General features: G+C 37.5%; 1 protein-coding gene across 1 annotated transcript in view; it reads right to left on the bottom strand.

Moving 5' to 3' along the window:
- The window catches only part of EFCAB6 (EF-hand calcium binding domain 6), a 3,527,179-nt gene that overhangs the window by 769,727 nt on the left and 2,735,579 nt on the right, over positions 1 to 21,873 (bottom strand). The window lies entirely within an intron of this gene.

Here is a 21,873-nt window from a genome sequence, read left to right as displayed (position 1 = left end):
AGTGAAAGGTAAGAAAGACTACCAACAATGCTAATCACAAATACTTTAAAAGGGTAAGAAGAGGACAGAGAGAAGAAAAGCGAAGAAACAACAATGGTACTGGAAGGAAATTCCAAGGTCTCAGTAAAAGTCACAAAAGAAAGAAAATTATTGGAATAAGGAAGGAAGGTGATAGAAATCCAATGGATAGCCTGTTGATACAGAAAATTTGAAGAACTCACTGTTTTATCCCAGAAAAAACACCAACAGCTCAACAGTGAGAGGATCCGCACTTGTAGTGATATAGTGGCAAACGAGATCTGAAGTATGTTAGGTTGGTGGGGCATTATAGGTACAGGGAGGAGTTCGAGAGTTTGGATCCAAGGATCTGGAAGAAGTGGCCGACATGGATCCAAGACCAATCAGTTGAGGAATGAATGAAAATGACATTAGAGTTAGTCTTGTTTATTCTGTTTGCAGAATGTAAGTGTTCTGATTAGAAACAGGTGAGGCATCTTTCAACATCTTGGCAAATGTGTGTAGTTAGAAGATGGGAGATTTTCTAGGGTGTTTTTAGTTGGGTAAGTACTTTCTGAGACTGAGCTTAAACATGTGGGAGGAAGGAAAGAGTCTGATCTAAAGTAAGTCTAAGATATCTTTGTCAGGTTACTGCTGGTAACTTTTGTCCATCTGGGTCTGGCACAGAAACTGATGGATTGTTGATGAGATTTTTTTGTAAAATATGGAAGCATCACAGTTGATTTCTGAGTGTTGATGGAAACGTTTATTTTATTTATTTATTTAGCATTAGCAATAAGCCATGGCTTAACAGCAGTGGCTCTGGAACCCTTGCAGGGGGAAGGAGAAAATAAATATTGAAAGACTAACACCTAATTCCCAAAAGTATTGAAATTGGAAGATCAAATTATACCTTTGACTACATCTAAAAATAATGATACAAAATTGGGATCATAGTAGCAATATAGTACTCAGTTGCTGTAAATGAATATGTGTAAATCTGCATTTTATATCGCTTTGCAACTGATTTATACAAATACTTCTCATGGAAAGTTAGTATAAGTAAGTATATGAGATTGCAAAACCATATGTTTAATTTCTTCACTCTTACATTCTTCTCTTGTTAAACTTTATAAACAGTATATGTTTTACAAATGAAAGGCCATTACTGAGTAGCATCAGCACCTCTCCCACTCCCCATGACTTAATTATTTAAATTCTGAAATTGTACAACCTGGATGGTAAATACTTGGTTTTGTAAACCAAAATATTTCATTTTCCTCAAAACTGTGTGACCTCAATTATATAAATAAGGTTTGTTTTCATTTATACAAATGCATGATTATTAAATTATCACTTATGATATAGGCAAGATGTTTCTTGTTTAAAAAAAGTGTGAACTCAGAATTGGAACATTTAAGTGATGGGGGACTGGTCGGGTGCTGGAGGTCTTCCCCAATATAATTATTTTATTTACAGTTTCACTGAACATACTCATATAACTTTGTTTTGGGATTTTAATGCATCACTTCAGTTGATAGATGTCTGGGATCTGAATACAGCACTTTTAACTTATTTTGCTTGACATTTCAGGCTTTAAATCTCAAAAAGTTATTACAGTATCATTACGTATCAGTGATATAAATTGATACACTAAACAACAGCTCTCTGCTGCAATCAGACCACTTGGCTGTTTAGCAGACTAAGTCTCTGGTCATGTAATTTAGCTGTATCTCATGACAACCATAGCTGACAAAGGCAACTACCAATATTATCTCAGCTAGAGATATTGCAAATAAAACTGAAATAAAAGTTTTTTTTTTTTTTACTGTAATTTGGCTGTACTGTCTTTATATACTGCTGATTGCGTTCTACACAAAACTGGATGCAAGGAAGCAGATAAAGTGAAATGTCCTAGTGCATGGTGGGAAAACATACATGACTGCAAGATTATTTAGATGATTTGATATGAGGACCTTGTCCAGACATTGGAAAAAGTCTGTTGTTACAACCATCATGTTGACTGCTTTGCCTTGTGAAGTCAAGAGATGTCACTGGAAAAAAAGAGCAGAATTTATGAGGGGAAGAGGATAAGGAGCTCCTTCTGGATTCAGTCCACAGCATGCTGAATGAACCTCATTTGGAATACAATGTTCACTTCTGAAGGACACAAGTTCAGAAGAATTACAAAATGGTAAGGGGAAGGGAATACAGAATACAAATAATGGTTCAGAGCACTGAAGATGTGCACACTCACTGAAGGAAAGGCAAAAATAGTATTGTTTCACAGCAAGTGTACAGTCTCATGGCCCAGTTTAATACATGTTTTTGTACTCACATTTCTTTCTCCATATACCAATGGACAGCATTATTAGATACATGACTTTGAAAAAGATGGAAGGGGGTTGCCAAATGGAGGGCAGAAGATTTAAGACAAATATCAGAAACTACTATTTCACAGATGAGGTGGGTCATGAAAAAGTCATTGTACAGTGCAGACATACACGAGATTTAAAGCTACAAAGATGGATGGACATAATGATAGGAAAAAGGAAGTGGGATCCACCCTGGCACTGAGGGGCCGGCTGTCTTATGTCAATACCAGTGTATGACTTAATCTTATGCCTGCATATACTTTGCAGGAACTCCTAAACTGTATTCCAAAGGCTCATGTGATGACATCATATACACTAATGGGAAAAGTAGCCCTGTTCATTATTCCTGCTATACTGTCCTGTATGCAGAGTACAGTATGAGTAAGAAGTTCCTTACCAAATATATTACCAATGTCATTTATCTGATGACAAACTGGATGCATTATAACAGAAGCAGGATAACAGCAGCATCTCATTTGCAGAAATGGGGATCACAGAAAAATCAAGAGTGCAAAATCATGCCACCAGAAGCCCCTAGATCATGTAATTATTATTAGAATCAAGGCACAGCAATCTTTTTCCTCTAAGCATGCACAATATCTGCTAGCCTGCCTTGTTGTATCTGAGTTCTAATGTACATTTTAACTAGGGTTCAGTCAATTGTTTGACTGCAATTTTTCCAAGTGCTGTAAATAAATATCACCAAAACACACTTTCAATGATTATTCAAGTTTCCCTTTTCACTGCTGTTGTGTGACCATGAAGGGATGTGCCCCTGAAAAAAAAAATTGAAAACTTGTTTCTTTATTCCTGAAAAGGTTTTTTAGCTATACAGATTCCAGTGTAGAGAGAAAAATAATAATGAAATGAAATGCAAGTGTTAGCAGGCTAGAGCACATGATTGCAAGAATATCCTGAAGTTATGGAAAAGTACCGAAAAGAAAAAGTGTTTATTTAACAAGTTTTACCTTAACAGCTGGTGCCATGACTTGGATTTTTCCGGACTTTGAGAGCTGTTTTTGCAGAAAAAGCACTCTTTTATTGGGCCCTCTGACAGTTTTTTGTCAAGTGCACTTTTATGAAGAAACAGATCACAACTGCACCCTTTTCTTTGTTTGCTTTCTCTCCTGGCAGATTTGCAGACGACCAAAAGGTAAGTTTGTTTTTTCAGTATGAGTGTGGGTTATATATGAATGTGGGATATTATTAGAAGTTGTCTAAGCATTGTAAACTTTTCTTTTACAATGGGTGCAAGTATGGGATCTTTAAAAGAACCTGAAAAGGGTGTGCCTGCAGGTTATATGTATTCTAAATGTTCCAGAGATACTTGCTTGTATTTAGATTTATGGATTACTTTGACAAAAAACGATGGGACGTTAGCTTTCCCTCTTGCAAGGACTTTTGACAGGGATATTTTGTTAAATTTACAAAAACGCTTAAATGAAAAAGGTAATAAAATCCCTGCTGGCTACTGGTCAGCCTTTAACTCCTGGCAGATGGAGTCTAAAGACCAAGAAAAACAGTCTATCATTTGTAGTTTAAAATATAATACTGCAAGATTAAAATCTCAGCTGCAGGCTGCAAACAGGACAGTTGGTCATCTTTAGCATGCTGATAGTAAAACTCAAGAGGATTCTGGATTTTATCCTCTTACACAGCTTCAAAAAATGCAACTTACTCAGGATGAGTTGTCAGAAGATGACTATGTATTTAGTTTAGTAGTACCTACTGCCCCTCCTCCACCGTGACAGCAGCCAGACTCCACTGGCTCACCTCTACCACAGTTTTGCACTGCCCACCATCATCACCACCTTCTCAAAATGCAATTTCCTCTGCAGCTGCTTCTTCTTCTGCTCAAACACCTACTCATCCTCCTGTCATCAAACAGTTATCCGATTATTTTCCCTCTTTGGACACACCCTCTGACTCCCCTGTATCAAAACATGCTCGACATCAACAATAAAAAAAAAACTACAGTTAAGTCTAATAATCAGCAAGTAACAGATGCAGATTCCTCTCAAATGTAATTAGGATTTCCTAAGTTGCATAAACAAAAACTTTTATTTCCTTTTTCTAGACGTGCTAAGCTACACCCACATCATTATGTTACTCAGTTTCCTATAATTATTGATGGGGATGGTTATTTTGGTCCTGATAAGTTTAATCCTGATAGGGATGATAAGGATGATTCCTCTTCAGGGAAAGATGACATTCCAGAAATAAAGCCTCCGTCTGCCCAATTGCACCCCCTGTGCCAGGTACCCAATCCTGCACATGGCAGAGACCAAGAGGCCCGCTCCACTATAAATGTTATACGTGCCTGCTCTGCTGTAGATTTTCAAACTATAGTAAAATCCCTACCACCTGTATGTGCTAATCTGGCTAAATTTGCAAAGATCCTAGTCAGACATGTCAGTTTGCAGAATCCCACATTAGAGGAAATCAGAGCTGTACTAAAATATGCCCTTCAACAAGATCTACTTAAATGCATTTGAGATCATGCAAATATACCAAATCCCACTCCTCAGCACACTAAAGGACTGGCTTTTAAGGAGGCTAGAGAGCAAGTGATTCAAGCCATAACAGTTGTATGCCCCCCCCCCCGTCACCAACTGATCCTGCATAAAGGCAGTTGTACAGTGGGAAGAAGAACCAGTAGATGCATACTTGCAATGTATGACCTAAGCATTTGAAGCTTATTCAGGTTATCCTGAGCCCACAGTCAGCGAGTGGTCTCTTATCTGCCTTTGTAGATGGATTGCTTCCCCCCATTCATGATCAATTAAAAAAAAGCTTGTTTAAATTGGCCAAGCCTGGGACTCCATGAGATTGTGACTCAGGTCCAATACTTAGCAGATTTTCTTACTCGTAAAAAACGAGAATGACAGAAGCAATTAGTTAGAGCCCAACTACAAATGTTAAGTGTTTTTCCCCGACCAAGAGGTAGAAACAAAGGAGAAGGGGGAGGCGTGCAACAATCCTGGGTTTCTGCAAACACAAGCCATATTTTCACCCCAACAACCTTTTCCACAAGTGCAGCCTCATTATAATCGAAGCCAAACCCCACAGGGGCTTAATTCCAATCTGTTTCAATTGTGGACAAAGCGGGCACTGGAGAGATGAATGTCCTTTCCTGCAAGAGGCAGAACCATCTTCACAGACTACTAATCCTTTCGAAGTTTTCTCTCCAGCTCTGCAAAATACTACACCACAGCAACAACCTACTACTTGGACTACCCCGTGGCAACCACCAGCCTGGCAACAAACTCTCTAGGACAGCCCTGAACAGAAACCACAACTATTTCCATTAGTACCAGTAAAGCAAAGAGGTCCTTTTGTTAATATTAAGGTGCAAAATACTAACGTTCCTTTTCTAATAGACACCAGAGCTACTAGATCCATGTTAAATGAGTCAGCTGCCCAAAACCTCCCTTTGTCTACTACTTCTGTACGTGGGGTGGGAGTATCAGGAATCCCTTTAGACTATCCCGAATAAACGCAGGTCCCATTTCAGCTGGGACCATTGACAGCTAACCATGCTTTTCTTGTAGGAACATCCACACCCCTTAACTTGTTAGGTAGATATCTCCTTTGTAAACTACAATGCACAATATTTTGCACCCGATGGAGTTTAAGTGTACCTGACAGTTCCTTGGCCATACAAATGTGTCTTGTCCCACAGCAGCTGAATGAAGATGTTATTTTTTTCTCTTCTTGCTGAACCTGAACCTGTCCAAACGCTAGATGCAGCAATGTTAGATTCAGTTCCTAAGCAGTTATGGACTGTACACGAAAATTAAGTTGGCCTCATTACAGATGCTGTTCCCATTCAAATAATTTAAATCCTAATGAACCTTTACCCATGGTAACACAATATCCAATCTCTGCAGAGGCAGAAGATGGAATTGAGCCCATCATTTCCGCATTGCTACAGTAAGTTATTATTGTACCTACTACAAGTGCATGCAACACACCTATCCTGCTGGTAAGGAAACCAGGCAGAAATACTTATAGGTTTGTGCAAGATCTAAGAGATGTAAATGCTGTTGTAATAGCAGCTTTCCCTGTAGTCCCAAATCTCGCAGCCATTCTCAGCTCCATTCCTCCTGCAGCTACCACTTTCTCTGTTATTGATATTTCCTCAGCTTTTTTTTCTATTCTGATTCATTCAGACAGTCAGTACTTATTTGCATTCACCTATAGAGAGCAGCAGTATACCTGGACATGCTTGCCTCAGGGTTATGTTAAATCACTTATTCTTTTCTAGGGAAATAAAGTGGCAATTAGACAAGCTGCAGTTACCCTGTAAATCTACCCTCGTGCAATGCGTAGATGACCTTCTTATAGCTTAACCCTCCTTGTCTGCCTGCCAGACCGATACTGTTTTCTTACTTACTAAGCTAACTGAATTAGGGTTTAAAGTCAACACATCTAAATTGCAGTTATGGCAATCTCAGGTTCACTACTTAGGACATTTATTTTCTGAAAAATGCATGGCACATTTTACCCTCTCAATTAATGGCCATTCAAGTTGCCACGAGGCTGACAACTCTAAAACAACTCAGAGGATTTCTTGGGTTAGCAGGATACTGTCACCAGTGGATCTCAAATTATGCCGAAGTAACAAAACCATTGTTAGAACTACTTAAAAAAAGATACCCCTGAGCCGCTTCCATGGCAGCAAAACCACGAACAAGTTAAAATCTCTTGTCTCAAACCCACCTGCTTTAGGATTACCAGATTATTCTAAAGAATTTTATCTTTTCTGCAGTGAAGAAAATCAGGTAGCTTTGTGATTATTGGCACAAAGGAAAAATGATGGTTATAGGCCAATTGCCTATTACAGTACAAATCTCGATTCTGCAGCAGCCGTCCTCCCTCCATGCCTCACAGCGGTAGCAGCAGCGGGCCGCCTGGTGGACATGGCAACCTCTCTTACTCTAGATCATAATACCTTTGTGGTAGTTCCTCCATTCTGTAGAAGCTTTACTACTAAAAACTAAGACTCAATATTTGTCTGTAACTAGACTTTCTAAATATAAATTAGCACTGCTTAATAACTCGTCCTTACAAATTATCAGATGCCCACCAATAAATTCTGCCTCTCTCATTCCAACCACCGATGAGGGCAAACCACAAGACTGTGTTTCTGTTGTTAACTATGTGCTTCCTCCTAGACCAGACCTGCAAAACACACTGCTTCAAAATCCTGACCTTATTCCTTTCATCGATGGATCCTGTATACAACGAAAAGATGGACATTTACTAGCAGCCTTTTCAGTGTGCACGAAAACACTGCTTTGATAACTGGACAATTGGAAGACAATGTTTCAGCTCGAGTGGCAAAATTAACCTTGCTCACAGAAGCCTGTAAACTAGCTAAAAACAAATGTGTTACTATCTATACAGACACGTAATACTGTTATGGTGTCGTGTATGACTTTGATACTTTGTGAATAGAGCGTGAATATTTAACTTCTGCTGGGACTCATAAAAAATGCCGTTTTTGTTCATGAACAGTTAGATGCTTTACTGTTGCCTAAAAGAGAGGCGGTGGTTAAATGTACTGCCAATAAATCTGATTCCTCTCTTAAATCCAGAGGAAATAACCTTGCAGATAGGGCAACAAGACAAGCTGCTTTGTCATCACCTGTTCAGACTTTGTTTTTGCAGCATTTTCAAATTGAAACTGTATCTGTATCATTAGATAATGTGTTGCAATTTCAAAACTGTGCTGAAGACTCTGAAAGAGTAAGGTGGATTTGTGACAGCTGTTGTCGTTCCCTGGACTCACTCTGGTGCCATCTGAATGAAAGGTTAGTAGTCCCACGACAGTTTTTACCACAACTGGTATGGGCTTATCATTTGCCATCCCACCTTGGGAAAAATGCATTATTAAAGCAATTTTTTGACTGACTGGTATGCTTCAGAAGTCATTCAGCATCATGTAAATACATGCAATATCTGTACATCTTTTAATGTATCTAAATCTATACCTGTCCCCACACAGCATATTAAAAACCATGGGGACCATTATGTAGTAATCAGTGGGACTTATTGAACTCCCACAGTGTTTGAAGTTTAAGTACGTGTTAGTAGTCGCAGACATTTGTTGGATAAAAGAATACTCTTGTGTAAAAAAAATGATGCCATTACTGTAGCAAAAAAAAAAATGGTGTATGAGTTGATCCCCCGGTTTGGAGTACCTTGTGATATACAGTCTGACAGAGGTACTCATTTCACCGCACAGGTGGTACAGGATTTTTGTAAAATGTTAAATGTCAAATTGAATTTGCATTGTCCACACAGGCCTCAGGCTTCAGGTATGACTGAACATGTTAATCAGACACTTAAGACTAAGTTAGCCAAGCTTACTGACAAAATAGGTTTAAAGTGGCCAGAAGCTCTGCCTTTGGTATTGCTCACTTTACAAAGTGCAGTTAGTGCTCCTAAAAAATTCTCCTCCCATGAAATTTTAATGGGAAGGCCTATAAGAATGCCAGCCACACCCCTTCCAGCGAACATAGAATTGCAATTGACTGATGATGTGTTACTCACTTACCACAAGCATTTTGTTTCTCTTCTGCAGCACTATTATTCACAGGTCGCAACAGCTCAACTTCACCCTGATCCAGATGCTTTTCATAATGAAAGAACAGGTGACTGGGTCTACACTCGATCCTTTTCTAGAAAGACATCACTCCAGCCTTGGTGAAAAGGTCCATATCTTGTCCTCCTCACCACAGCCACAGCCATTCAGTTAGAAGAGTCTCCTACCTGGGTCCATGTTTCTCACATTCGCAAAGCAGTTCTGGCTAAAGGACAACAACCTATCCCCTTCACCTCTACTGCTGATGATGGCGAACCAGATTCTTCCTGCACCAGACGAAAAACCAGATAATTGAAAAGCTACAGTGACAGATAAGGACATTTCCCTTGAGTCAGGCAACCAAGTGCCGCTCACGGGACACAAGTATCATTTCCAACAGCAACCACAACAAGCGACATTTCATCTGTGACTGAACATTTGTAAATATCCACTTCAGCCACAACTAACTTACTTTTCCTGTGTGTTTGTTGTCTTATTGATTATAATCATTATTTTTGTCTTATAGTTACACTTCCTGATTTCTGCTGAAACTGTAAGTACTGTTCAACTTTTTAATAAGCGAGTACACAGATCTATGGCACCCAGACCTAAACAAACAGTGGCAAGTTGACATCCTTCATTTAATACATTTAATGCTATTCTACAGACTTATGCAGTAACATTTAATGCGAGCAGTTGTTGGGTATGTGCTGCCATACCAACCGCACATATTGGTATTCCATCTAGTGCGTTTCCTTTTAATGTTTCAGAGACTCGACTGACATTACGAAAAAGGGGAGGAGTAGTAAGACTGCCAACTAAATCTGTAGCCCTCCCATTACAGGAAATGTTTAAAGGACTTTTTTGTTTTCAGCACAATGGTACCAGAGTTGTAGGGCATAGTAAATGTGATATCACACTAGTTAGTAAACTATGTAAATATAACGGTAAAAAAATAATATGTTGGGGGCCTTAGAAAAACATGACTATGATGATCCTGTGTATGAACTTGCAAACAGGCTTAGCCCATTTAGGCACCCAACAATAATCAATGAAATCTGTATGTATATGCATTAGAACAAGGTTATTATTTTCAAAAGAAAACGCTGTAGAGGCAGGCTACAATAGGCTCCAGAACAAAAACGTCTCCAACTTGGTAAAACCAGTACTGTCTTTAATGCAACACAAGCACTTTCACTCACAGCTTCTTCAGGTGTATATACACAGCAATAAAATCCACCTTCTTATATATTCAAATAAAAGCACATGACTAATTAATTTAAAGTCATATGGTCACTAAACACATCAAAGAACATTAAAAAGATACATATAAATATAATGTAAATATACTACAACTCAAATAAAAACATTGCCACTACTACATTATTAAATCTATCTACGTAATACTCTCAGTGCCAATTGATAAAAACAAAAAATAAATAAATAAATATACATATACATACTGCACTCAGGTAAAAGCATAACAACTATTTCATTATTAAAGCTACCTATGTAATGTTCTTTTCCTCAGTGCTGGTTTAATGGGGACACTATCATTAAGCCCATGGACATAATTAGCCCTTAGCATAATTATCCATTTGGCCTCTACTTCCTCTGTCCTATCCCTAATGTCACTATACCTATCACTTTCATATATCTTAGAGATTACCATGAACCTGAACCTGTGATGTTGCCCTTTATCCAACGCATGTTTGGACAAGGCATTAACTCTGGAGCCTTTACCAATATGGTAAATATGCTCCCTAATCCTCTCCCTTAACATGCGATCAGTCTTGCCTACATAAAAACTATTACAGATCAGGCAGGTAGCAAAGTAGACAACAGGGGTAGTATAGCAGGTAGCATTAACTCTAACCTCAAAAATCCTGCCAGTGTCTGGATGTTCAAACCATATGCCCTCCTTAATAAACTGACATTGAGCACATTTTCCACAGGGTTTTGTTCCATGAATGGTTTCCACATTCATGTGCCCCTTTTCAAAACATAACCTTCTTTTTAAGTTCTTTTTATTCTTAAACGTAAACTGAGGTACATCTCCAACTATTTCACTAATAATAGAGTCAGTTAACAGTATCTTCCAATGCTCATTGAAAATATTGGTATATCTCCTTATGTCCCTCGTATAAGGAACACATACACTCAATTTATTGGTCCTACTCGATCTATCTCCCCTCCGCAGGTCTTCTGAGAAGTAGGGTTTAGCTCTAGACTGTCTCAAACGCTTAACTTCTATCGCACTACTCTCTATAATACCCCTCTCATATCCCCTATTCGCTAAATCACAACCAGTAGTCAGCAATTGTTGCTCAAAATCCTCATTCTTAACACTTAATCTAGAGGCCCTAAAAAACTGATTTTGGGCCACATTCCTAAAAACATATCTGGGATGCATACTATCTCTATATAATAAACTATTTACATGGCAATCTTTCCTGTATAACCTCGTGGATAGAATGCCATTTGGTTCTTTCTCTACAAAAACATCTAGAAAACTGATGCCCATATCAGAAAAATCTAATGTAAACTTCAAAAAACAAGTTGTACTATTAATATACTCCACAAATGCAAACAACTCAGTCTCAGTACCTCTCCATAAAATGAAGAGGTCATATACAAATCTTCTATAAAATGCTATCTGATCTTTATAAGGGCTATTAAGCACATAATCTAACTCCCAGGCAAGCATAACCGCATTAGCATAACTGTTGGAGCATGAGCTCCCCATGGCTACTCCATTCCTTTGATGGTATATTTGACCATCAAACATAAACAGATTATTCATCAGAACTATTGTCATTAAATCTTGTATCAGAGCAATCTCATTTCTAGTATATAAGCTACACTTACACATCAATTTACTCAAAAATTCAACACCCGTTGTGTTAGGAATAACTGTAAAGAGAGAGACTACATCAAGTCTAGCCAAAATGGGATTACAACCAATGACCCCCCCCCCAGTAGTGCACTCATATAAATCATGTAGAAGCTGTTCAGTATCCCACAAAACAATTCTATACATCTCAATCATAGGTTTTAATTTCTCATCTAAATAAATTGAGATAGACTCAGTGCACCATCCACTACCCAAGACTATTGGTCTCATAGGGGGTCTAGTTGGATTCTTATGTATTTTGGGCAGACCTTGTATCTGCGGTATAACATACTTAGTAGTTATAAAATATCTAACTAAATCACTGCCCAACATACCCTGCTCTTCCATATATCTAATCCTACTACTTGTAAATGATACCATATTTTTAACACTCAACAAAATAATTTGTTGATAAAAACTAGTATCTAACAACATCTCATTCATCAAAATAACATATTCATCTTTGTCAAATATAACAATCTGACCATTATCACACAAAGTCCAACTGTTGAAAGCACAAACACAAAAGATAGATAACAGAAGCTGTTCAGCACACAAAATCCAAGACTGTTGCTTTGCAGAGATCTAAAAGCAGAAGGTATTCATTTACCAAAATCATTTTGAGTCCAAAGTTCCAACCATAAAACCAGGTCTCTCACAGAAGTTCCTTCATCCTCCGATTGACTGTTGACCCGCGCTGTCAATGACGCCCTCCCCTCCTTGGGAGCTTTTCCTGGCAGTTCAGCTTGAGGAGGTGAACTCTGTATAATACTTATATCTCTCGCCATCAGTTCAAGAAGCTGGCATCCATATAGCCTAGAAGCACCTTCAGCGGGTGCTATACAGCCCTCCTCCACCTCCATAACAGAACCAAGCAAATCATATTTTTTTTAAAGTACAAGTAAATTCAGCATCTTCTTTATTAGGTTTTTTTTTAACAAACAAATACTGCGCTTTTAAAACAGAATTAAAGTCCATCTGCTTGTTATAAGTGTCTTTTTGCACAGTACCTGGCTGTTTATTATTTGATAGAGTCCAAAGTTCCAACCAAAAACCAAGTCTCTCACCAGAAGTTCCTTCACTCTCGATGACTGTTGGACCGCCGTTAGTTGAATAGCTTATCCAGTTTAGCATCCGTGATCCAATTACCCGGGGCTGGCAAGAAAAAAATCAGAAGCTATTCAGCACACAAAGTCCAAACTGTTGAAAGCACAAACACAAAGAATGCTTATTTATCCAATAACAATCTGACCACCTTTATCTGCTGGTCGTATGACTAAGTCAGTATTAGTCTCAAGGTTATGTAACGAATCACATTCATTTTTACTCAAATTATGCTTATGGTAATTCTCCCTCTTATCATTATACACTTCATATATATCAGTATCAATTTATTTATTTAGATAAGAAATTATAAAGATCAGATAACATTTTATAGAAGATTTGTGGATGACCTCTTCATTTTATGGAGAGGTACTGAGACTGAGTTGTTTGCATTTGTGGAGTATATTAATAGTACAACTTGTTTTTTGAAGTTTGCATTAGATTTTTCTGATATGGGCATCAGTTTTCTAGATGTTTTTGTAGTGAAAGAACCAAATGGCATTCTATCCACGAGGTTATACAGGAAAGATTGCCATGTAAATAGTTTATTATATAGAGATAGTATGCATCCCAGATATGTTTTTAGGAATGTGGCCCAAAATCAGTTTTTTAGGGCCTCTAGATTAAGTGTTAAGAATGAGGATTTTGAGCAACAATTGCTGACTACTGGTTGTGATTTAGCAAATAGGGGATATGAGAGGGGTATTATAGAGAGTAGTGCGATAGAAGTTAAGCGTTTGAGACAGTCTAGAGCTAAACCCTACTTCTCGGAAGACATGCGGAGGGGAGATAGATCGAGTAGGACCAATAAATTGAGTGTATGTCTTCCTTATACGAGGGACATAAGGAGATATACCAATATTTTCAATGAGCATTGGAAGATACTGTTAACTGACCCTATTATTAGTGAAATAGTTGGAGATGTACCTCAGTTTACGTTTAAGAATAAAAAGAACTTAAAAAGAAGGTTATGTTTTGAAAAGGGGCACATGAATGTGGAAACCATTCATGGAACAAAACCCTGTGGAAAATGTGCTCAATGTCAGTTTATTAAGGAGGGCATATGGTTTGAACATCCAGACACTGGCAGGATTTTTGAGGTTAGAGTTAATGCTACCTGCTATACTACCCGTGTTGTCTACTTTGCTACCTGCCTGATCTGTAATAGTTTTTATGTAGGCAAGACGGATCGCATGTTAAGGGAGGGGATTAGGGAGCATATTTACCATATTGGTAAAGGCTCTAGAGTTAATGCCTTGTCCAAACATGTGTTGGATAAAGGGCAACATCACAAGTTCAGGTTCATGGTAATCTCTAAGGTATATGAAAGTGATAGGTATAGTGACATTAGGGATAGGACAGAGGAAGTAGAGGCCAAATGGATAATCATGCTAAGGGCTAATTATGGCCATGGGCTTAATGATAGTGTCCCCATTAAACCAGCACTGAGGAAAAGAACATTAAGTAGGTAGCTTTAATAATGAAATAGTTGTTATGCTTTTACCTGAGTGCAGTATATATATGTATATTTATTTATTTATTTTTTGTTTTTATCAATTGGCACAGAGAGTATTACGTAGATAGACTTAATAATGTAGTAGTGGCAATGTTTTTATTTGAGTGTAGTATATTTACATTATATTTATATGTATCTTTTTAATGTTTTTTCATGTTCTTTTATGTGTTTACTGACCATATGACTTTAAATTAATTAGTCATGTGCTTTTATTTGAATATATAAGAAGGTGGATTTTATTGCTGTGTATATACACCTGAAGAAGCTGTGAGTGAAAGTGCTTCTGTTGCATTAAAGACAGTACTGGTTTTACTAAGTTGGAGAAGTTTTTGTTCTGGAGCCTATTGTAGCCTGCCTCTACAGCGTTTTCTTTTGGACTGTGTTTTACGTTTTTTCTGTCTGTGGAGGTACCTGGTGTTTATTGGGCATTTTTTGTGTTATATAAGGTTATTATTTTGTTTGTGGTAAAAAGGCTTACAGGGGGCTAACAACTGATTGGAAATGTAGTTGTTTTTTTGCAATTGTTCTCCCAGCTATCTGATATACAGCTTATCTGCCTTATGGGAAATCCAAAATGTCAGAGAGACTCAAACTGTAAAAAATCTGATTGGTAAAATTGATGCTTCTTGGATTAAACACTGTGATTTAAAAAAAAAACAAACAGCTGTTAAAGGACTTTCTCACATGGACCTTGTTATTTCTGGGGCGGGAATAGCTCCTGTTTATAGAGCCCCAAAACAATATGGGTATTACGAAAGTTATCTAAGTTGTAAAAAGTACTCAGTAACGCCACATTTGAGGTGGTAAATCTTATCACCGCAGAACTGAGTGCTATGTGTGCAGTGGTGCTGCAGAACAAAATGGCACTTGACTTTATGCTTGCATCAAAAGGGGGTATGTATGTGCTCGTGCATGAGGAATGCTGCATGTTTATTTCTAATAACGAGCATGCCATACATAGTCATTTAAAAATGATCCCAAAAGTGGCTGAGCTGTCGGATACTAAAAAAGCTGATAGCACTCAGTGGACATGGCTCACTAATTTGTTCTCTGGATGGGGTGGTGGTATTTTAAAATTCATAATGTTAATTGCAATAATCATTATGGCTTTACTTTTACTTCTATTTCTATGTAAGACTTTGATATCTAGACTGATTGCATCTCGATCTTTGCCAACATTGCAAAATGTATGCATTAATAGTTTTGAAAATGTGCCTTTTTCAAAATGCAATGACAAAGGTGTTATGGAAAATAAAAATAAAACAAAAGTCTTTGAAAGCTTTGTTAAAATGTATGACAATGTTTTCGGATTCTGAAAGGCAAACTTTGGGTTGATGCTTTCTAAGCATCAAAGGGGGGATTGTAGAGAGAAAATATAATAATGAAATGAAATCCAAGTGTATGTTAGCAGGCTAGTGCACGTGATTGCAAAAATATTCTGAAGTCATAGAAAAGTATCGAAAAGAAGCTTCTTGTAGTTTCTAGTACCTTAGCCTGAGGCCCTGCTTTCCGTTGCAGGCACTTAGTAGAACGGAAAAGAATTCCTTATTAGGTTAAAATACAGATAACAAGTATGAAGTGTAATTTCTTCCAGCTTGACAATTTTCTAGTGGTCTGATATATGAAATATACTTTTTTGTTTATTTCTATTGGATGTTAGCAATAGTTTCATAGATAAAATTCATTATCATGATAAGATTTTCTATATAACATGTGTGAAATCCATTGTTCGGGGAGACATGACTTTATGAGTTCTGTCTCCCACACGTGTGTTTTTCTATTTTAATAAAAGAGTTTGTACTTTGAACTGCCAACAGATGAAGTGATTACGTAACAAATTTTAATAAATCAAACCAGTGGTCTGAGTGCCCAAGATAAAAACTGGTAAACCTGAAGTAAGGCACACACGGAGCTCAGCAAAATGGACAACTGCTTTAATGAACAAGCAAAAAAACAATCCACAGCAAGCTAAATCACAGCAGCACAGCACAGCAAACGAAACTGCAAAGCACAAGCAACAGCATAATAATGCTGTAAAGTTAATCCACATATGTTTTCGTCACAATAACTTCATCAGATACCTAACCTCTCTTCCTTTGGTGAATAAATAAACTAATCTAATTCAAATGAACCAATGAGTGAACAAATTTAATTACACATGCAAAATGCTTTAAAACACATGTACCTTAAAGGTGAATGAATCTAAAAGTCAAAACCAAAAGTATACATAATAAATAGATATAATAAATAGATATGTATATATATTTTGTTATATAAAATGCTTCAAACATAAACCTTAGTTAAAATTGCTTTGTTAAATATAAGTATTACCAGCACAAAGCTGAAATGCTTCTAAAAATGTTTTTTTCAAAAGCAGAAGCTAAATTGAATCCAAAATACAATGAAATACCACCATCTTGTGGAAATTAAATTAAATGCATGTTCATCTTATTAAGAGAAATACAAGCATTATTATTAAAATAAACCATAAAATGCTTGCATATATAATATATAAAATTATTTAAAAATATAAATATTAATATTATAATAATAACATACTATAATTTAGTTGATCTCAATTTCAGCACAGGTTTCAAGGATAACATTTCATTTAAACCAGGGGCAGAACTTGCATCAAGAATAATTTAACAATATAGCTCCCTATATTCCAACCGAGTCTCCCAAGGCCCTCCCCTGGGGTCTCGTGGGACTACTTCTATGACAAAAAACTGAAATTTAGCTTTGCCACAATTGTTTTGATGTTTAAACAGAGCATTATTATCTTTTCTTTTCCTTATCTCATATAAATGCTTGTAAATTCTCTGCCTCAATTTCCTCTCGGTCTTGCCAACATAAAAAGAGTCACAGATTTCACATGTAGCAATATAAATCACTTCTGTGGTATTACAGTTGGCAAAACCTTGAGTAGTAATATACTTGTTCCTCTTTTTCAAAAGAAGAGAATCACCTTCCTTGATGTTAATGCAATATGGGCAACGCCCACATTTTCGTGGCCCTTTTTTGTTATTGTTATTTGCAAAATTTGAGGGGATGGAGTGCTGATTCATAGCACTGGCACAGGATGCTAATTGAACCAGCTATGCTTCTGGTACCATGCTGGAATAAACTTTTTCAATCAGGACTCTTAGTACATTCTCATATTTTAAATAGAAACTTGGTGTCTGGATTGGTGACAGCATTTTCTTATAATCTTATACAGTCTGTATTGTCTGCCGGCCACAAAGCCCAAACAGTGTTCACCACTAAACTTTGACACTATGTACACTGACCAAGTACTAGTTGAATGAACTGTGTTTCCTGAAAGTGCATTCCACAATGCAGTCCAAATATTTTACTATTACTCTCTGTAAAGGCAGTGTGTGAAATGTATGATGACCTTTTACTCATCATCTCCATCCATGACAGACTTGTTCACTCACACTCTGGTCACAAAGATGGAACTTTACTGAATTATCTACTTGTAGATCAATTGCTATACTCTATCCACTATGCAAAATAATTAGAAAAATGTATCCATGCACAACTTCAGCATCTCTTGTACTTTCAGCTTCTCTCCCACAATCATCATGGCTTTCACTCAAATCTTACTCAAATCTCAAAACCATGGTCCTATTAACTTTTATAAACACCATCAACTAAAATAGAAATATTGCAACTTGGTTTGCTCTCTGTTTCTTGACTTTTCCACAACCTCATATTACAAATTATTAGAAAAAAACTTTTCAGCTTTCTCTTAGTCTATGAGTACCTTCATTGATTTCACAACTAGCTCTCTGGGAGATTTCAGTCTAAGTGGCAATCCACATACACATTCTTCCTTTCTATTAATGTTGGAATACCACATAGGTTTATTTTAGGTCCATTACAATTTAACATTCTCATCAACAACCTATACACTGCATCCAAACAAACAACACTAATCCAATATGTAGATGATTCCACACCTATCTGCTCTACTCCAAATCTTACACAGCTTCAACATATTATCCAAGAGTCCTTTACATCCACTGAATCCAGGTGAGATAACTCTCAGTTGCTACTAAAGGTGGAAAAATATCCATCTTCCTTCCCAAATCATATAATGCAGATAAAGCAAATGTCTTAATCAATTATTTAAACATAAAAATGTAGTAGTCTCCTGCACAAAATTATGAGTGATAAGAAATAACAACATAAAATTCAACTTACACATATAAGCAGGTAATAAGAAAATCATCACAAATTCGGAACACTCTATCAAGTCAAACACTACTTCACAGAAAGTAGCAAAACAAACAAAACAAAAAAATAAATAGCCAAGAGCTACTCAATTTATCTACTACCATATCTTCATTATGCTTCTCCTATTCTTTCTTACCAGTCTCCAGATGACTCAAAAAAAAAATTAAATAAAATAAAACTATAATAACGTTACAAATAAGGCACCAAAATGATAACCGGCCACATAGGTCCCACAACTATACAACCCTTAAACACCTTAGTTGACTTGGAATATCCAACTACCTCAATTACTCTCAAATAAGTGCAATTCACAGCCAGGAAAATTTCTCAACTTTGCAAGATATCATTAGCGCTATTCTCCAGCCAGAACATAAACTATTCCTCACAAAAAAACAAATTTCACAGTAGGATGTCAATACCTTATACATGTACCATATCACTAAAATCTGGAATTCCATCCTCCAGCCACTGAGACTTAACAACAGCCTTCAAAAATTCAAAGCTGAGCTAAAACAACTCCTAAAAGACTAATAGCTGTGTTCCTGCTCATCTCCTGGTTAACCTATTTTACACTTCATCTCTTGGTTAATCTGTTACACACTTTAGCCATTTATTATACCTCTTTAACTTTAAAAGGACTCAGTCCTTCTTTAAGCACATTAATTATACAACTAATCATAAGTCACATACATATTTCTTATTTTTCCTAGCATATTTTTCTGGATTAACTATTATGTTAGTACAGAATATCTTTACTACTTCCTATTGTTCAGAGGTGTGCACTAGGCTAATGGCCCTGGGGCCTTTATAAGCCTAGCCATAGGATTACCCTGGTATAGTGCCACCCAACCTCAGTTCCCAGTGCCTCTGTCGAGTAGAGCCACTGGTGTTATCCCCGGGGTGAATTTTCTGTTTCCCATCCTCTCATCAAAATTTCTATTGAAGAGGGTCAGCAAGGTGCTCTGCTTGACATATATGGGATGTCTGTTCCATAGCATTGGCAGTCTCTGGGTTATGAACCCATTCTTCCAGCATGTTCTGTTAATTGTGGTAATGAGATTGAGGTCTCTGGAGCATTTAGTGCAGAGGGATTGAGATTTCTTTAGATGTAGCATTTCTAACAGAGCTGGGTCAGACATGGCTTTGTAAGTCAAGCAGAGATCGCCTCTAAGTAGGCAATATGAGACAGAGAATAGTTGGAATTTTTTGAGTCTGTCCATATAAGGCAAGTGTTTAAGGCCTAGGATCCACTTTGTGAGGCACTTTTGCAGTCTCTTCAGTTGTTGCAGGTGTCTAGTGAGGTACATGCCAAGTGGGGCATTGTACTCGATGATTGGCCTAATGAGGGAAGAGTAGAGAGAGGCAGTGATCTCTTTCTTCCTGGATGCAAAACCCTTAGTAATGAGATGTGCCACATAGAAGGACTTTCTGACTACAGTGGCAATGTGGTGATCAAAAGAGAGGTTGCTGTCAACCTGTGTTCCCAGATCTCTTATAACATCTTCTGTGTTCAGTGGACTACCATCAATGTGGTAATTCATGGGAACTGGGTTTTTCCCAAAGGGGATGATGACACATTTTTTGGCATTGAGCTTAAGGCCATGGTTCTGACACCAGTTGTTGGTCACAGTGAGGCCATTCTGTAGGATGTCAACATCACTTGGGGAGTTAATAATAGTTCCCAACTTGCAATTGCCTGCGAACTTTGTCAGCCAGAGTCCCTTCGTGTTGGCCTGGACTTCAGAGAAGTAGATACCAAACAGGAGAGGACCTAGGACCGAACCTGGTGGGACTCCACACGTGACTAATCCGCAGTCTGACTTGGAGTTAGCTACTTTCACACTGTGGGTTCTGTGAGCCAGTTTGAAACCCACCTAGTGATATAGGGGTTGATACCAAGCTTAGTGAGTTTTTCTATGATTCCTGAGTGGGGAATGGTATCAAAAGCTTTGGCCAGACCAAGGTAGGCTGTATGAACTACCTTGCCTTCCACAGCTCTGGTGACTGACTCAAAGAAGTCGACCAAGTTGAGCAGGCATGATCCACCCTTCACAAAACCAAACTGTGTGGGATCCAGAGTTTGGAGATTCCCTATATCCTTGTTTATTAGGTCCGTGATGTTGCGTTCCATAGCTTTGCATATCAGACTCGTCAGGCTAATGGGGCGATAGTTCCCAGGGTCTGTTGTCGCTCCTCCTTTGTGGAGAGGGATAACTGTAACAGTGTGCCATTCGGCAGGGACAAAGCCTGAGATGAGGCTGTGATTGAACAGAGCATGCAGGTGAGGTGCCGGTTCACCCTGTAGTTCATGTAGAACACAACCAGAGATATTGTCAAGTTCCATAGAAGCTGTATTCTTGGCCTTGGACAGTGCTGTTTTAGCCTGTGCAGCAGTAATACTGTGTGCCTGGCAATCTACTGGTATTGTGATTGGTCCTTTGGGGGGGTAAAGTTGGCACTGAATCTGTTGCCAGTATACTGGCAATATCTGTTGGCTCGGTATAGGAGGTACCATTATGCAGTAGCTCAAAGCAAATCTGGGTATTGCCGTGGAGATTCTTTGCATAACTATACAGCCCTTGTGGTTGTCTTTACTGGCAATCTATTTTATTTTGTTTACTATCTCAGATAATGTGTATTATTTTTTTTGCTGTTTCACGAATACTATAATCTGTTCCACTGTATCAACGCATCATACTATTAATTTGCTGCCCTAGGCATATTATAATATGTTAATTGGTGCATCATAACATATTATAATATTTATAATCATATTAGAATATGTTAGGTTATATTAATTATTTATTTACTGTGCGTTCTGTTTAACTACATCTCTTTGCTTATTTATATTATGAACTACTAGTCGAGCTTTCCTCCCTGGGCCTTTGCGTAAAAAAGGTTCTAATGCCCACATGGAGTTTCCCCAAAACAAATGCAAATAAATAGCTAGCTAAATAAATAAGAAATGTATGGTTAGATAATCCAGGTTCTTCAATTAAAGCTAAATATAGGAAACATATCTCTTGAACACAGAGATTAATATGATTCTTAAAGTTTTCAAGATCTTAGTCAGAAAACTACTCATTCTTCCACGTACATATCTAAAATTTAAAATCTCAAAACATAAATTTTATCAATAATTTCATATTTCCATGAC

Source organism: Protopterus annectens, chromosome 11.part0 (assembly GCF_019279795.1).
Source record: "Protopterus annectens isolate FY-2018-M chromosome 11.part0, PAN1.0, whole genome shotgun sequence".
NCBI classification, from domain to species: Eukaryota; Metazoa; Chordata; order Ceratodontiformes; family Protopteridae; genus Protopterus; species Protopterus annectens.
Note: the sequence above shows the minus strand (reverse complement) of the source record. Positions and strands in the feature narration are given on the sequence as shown.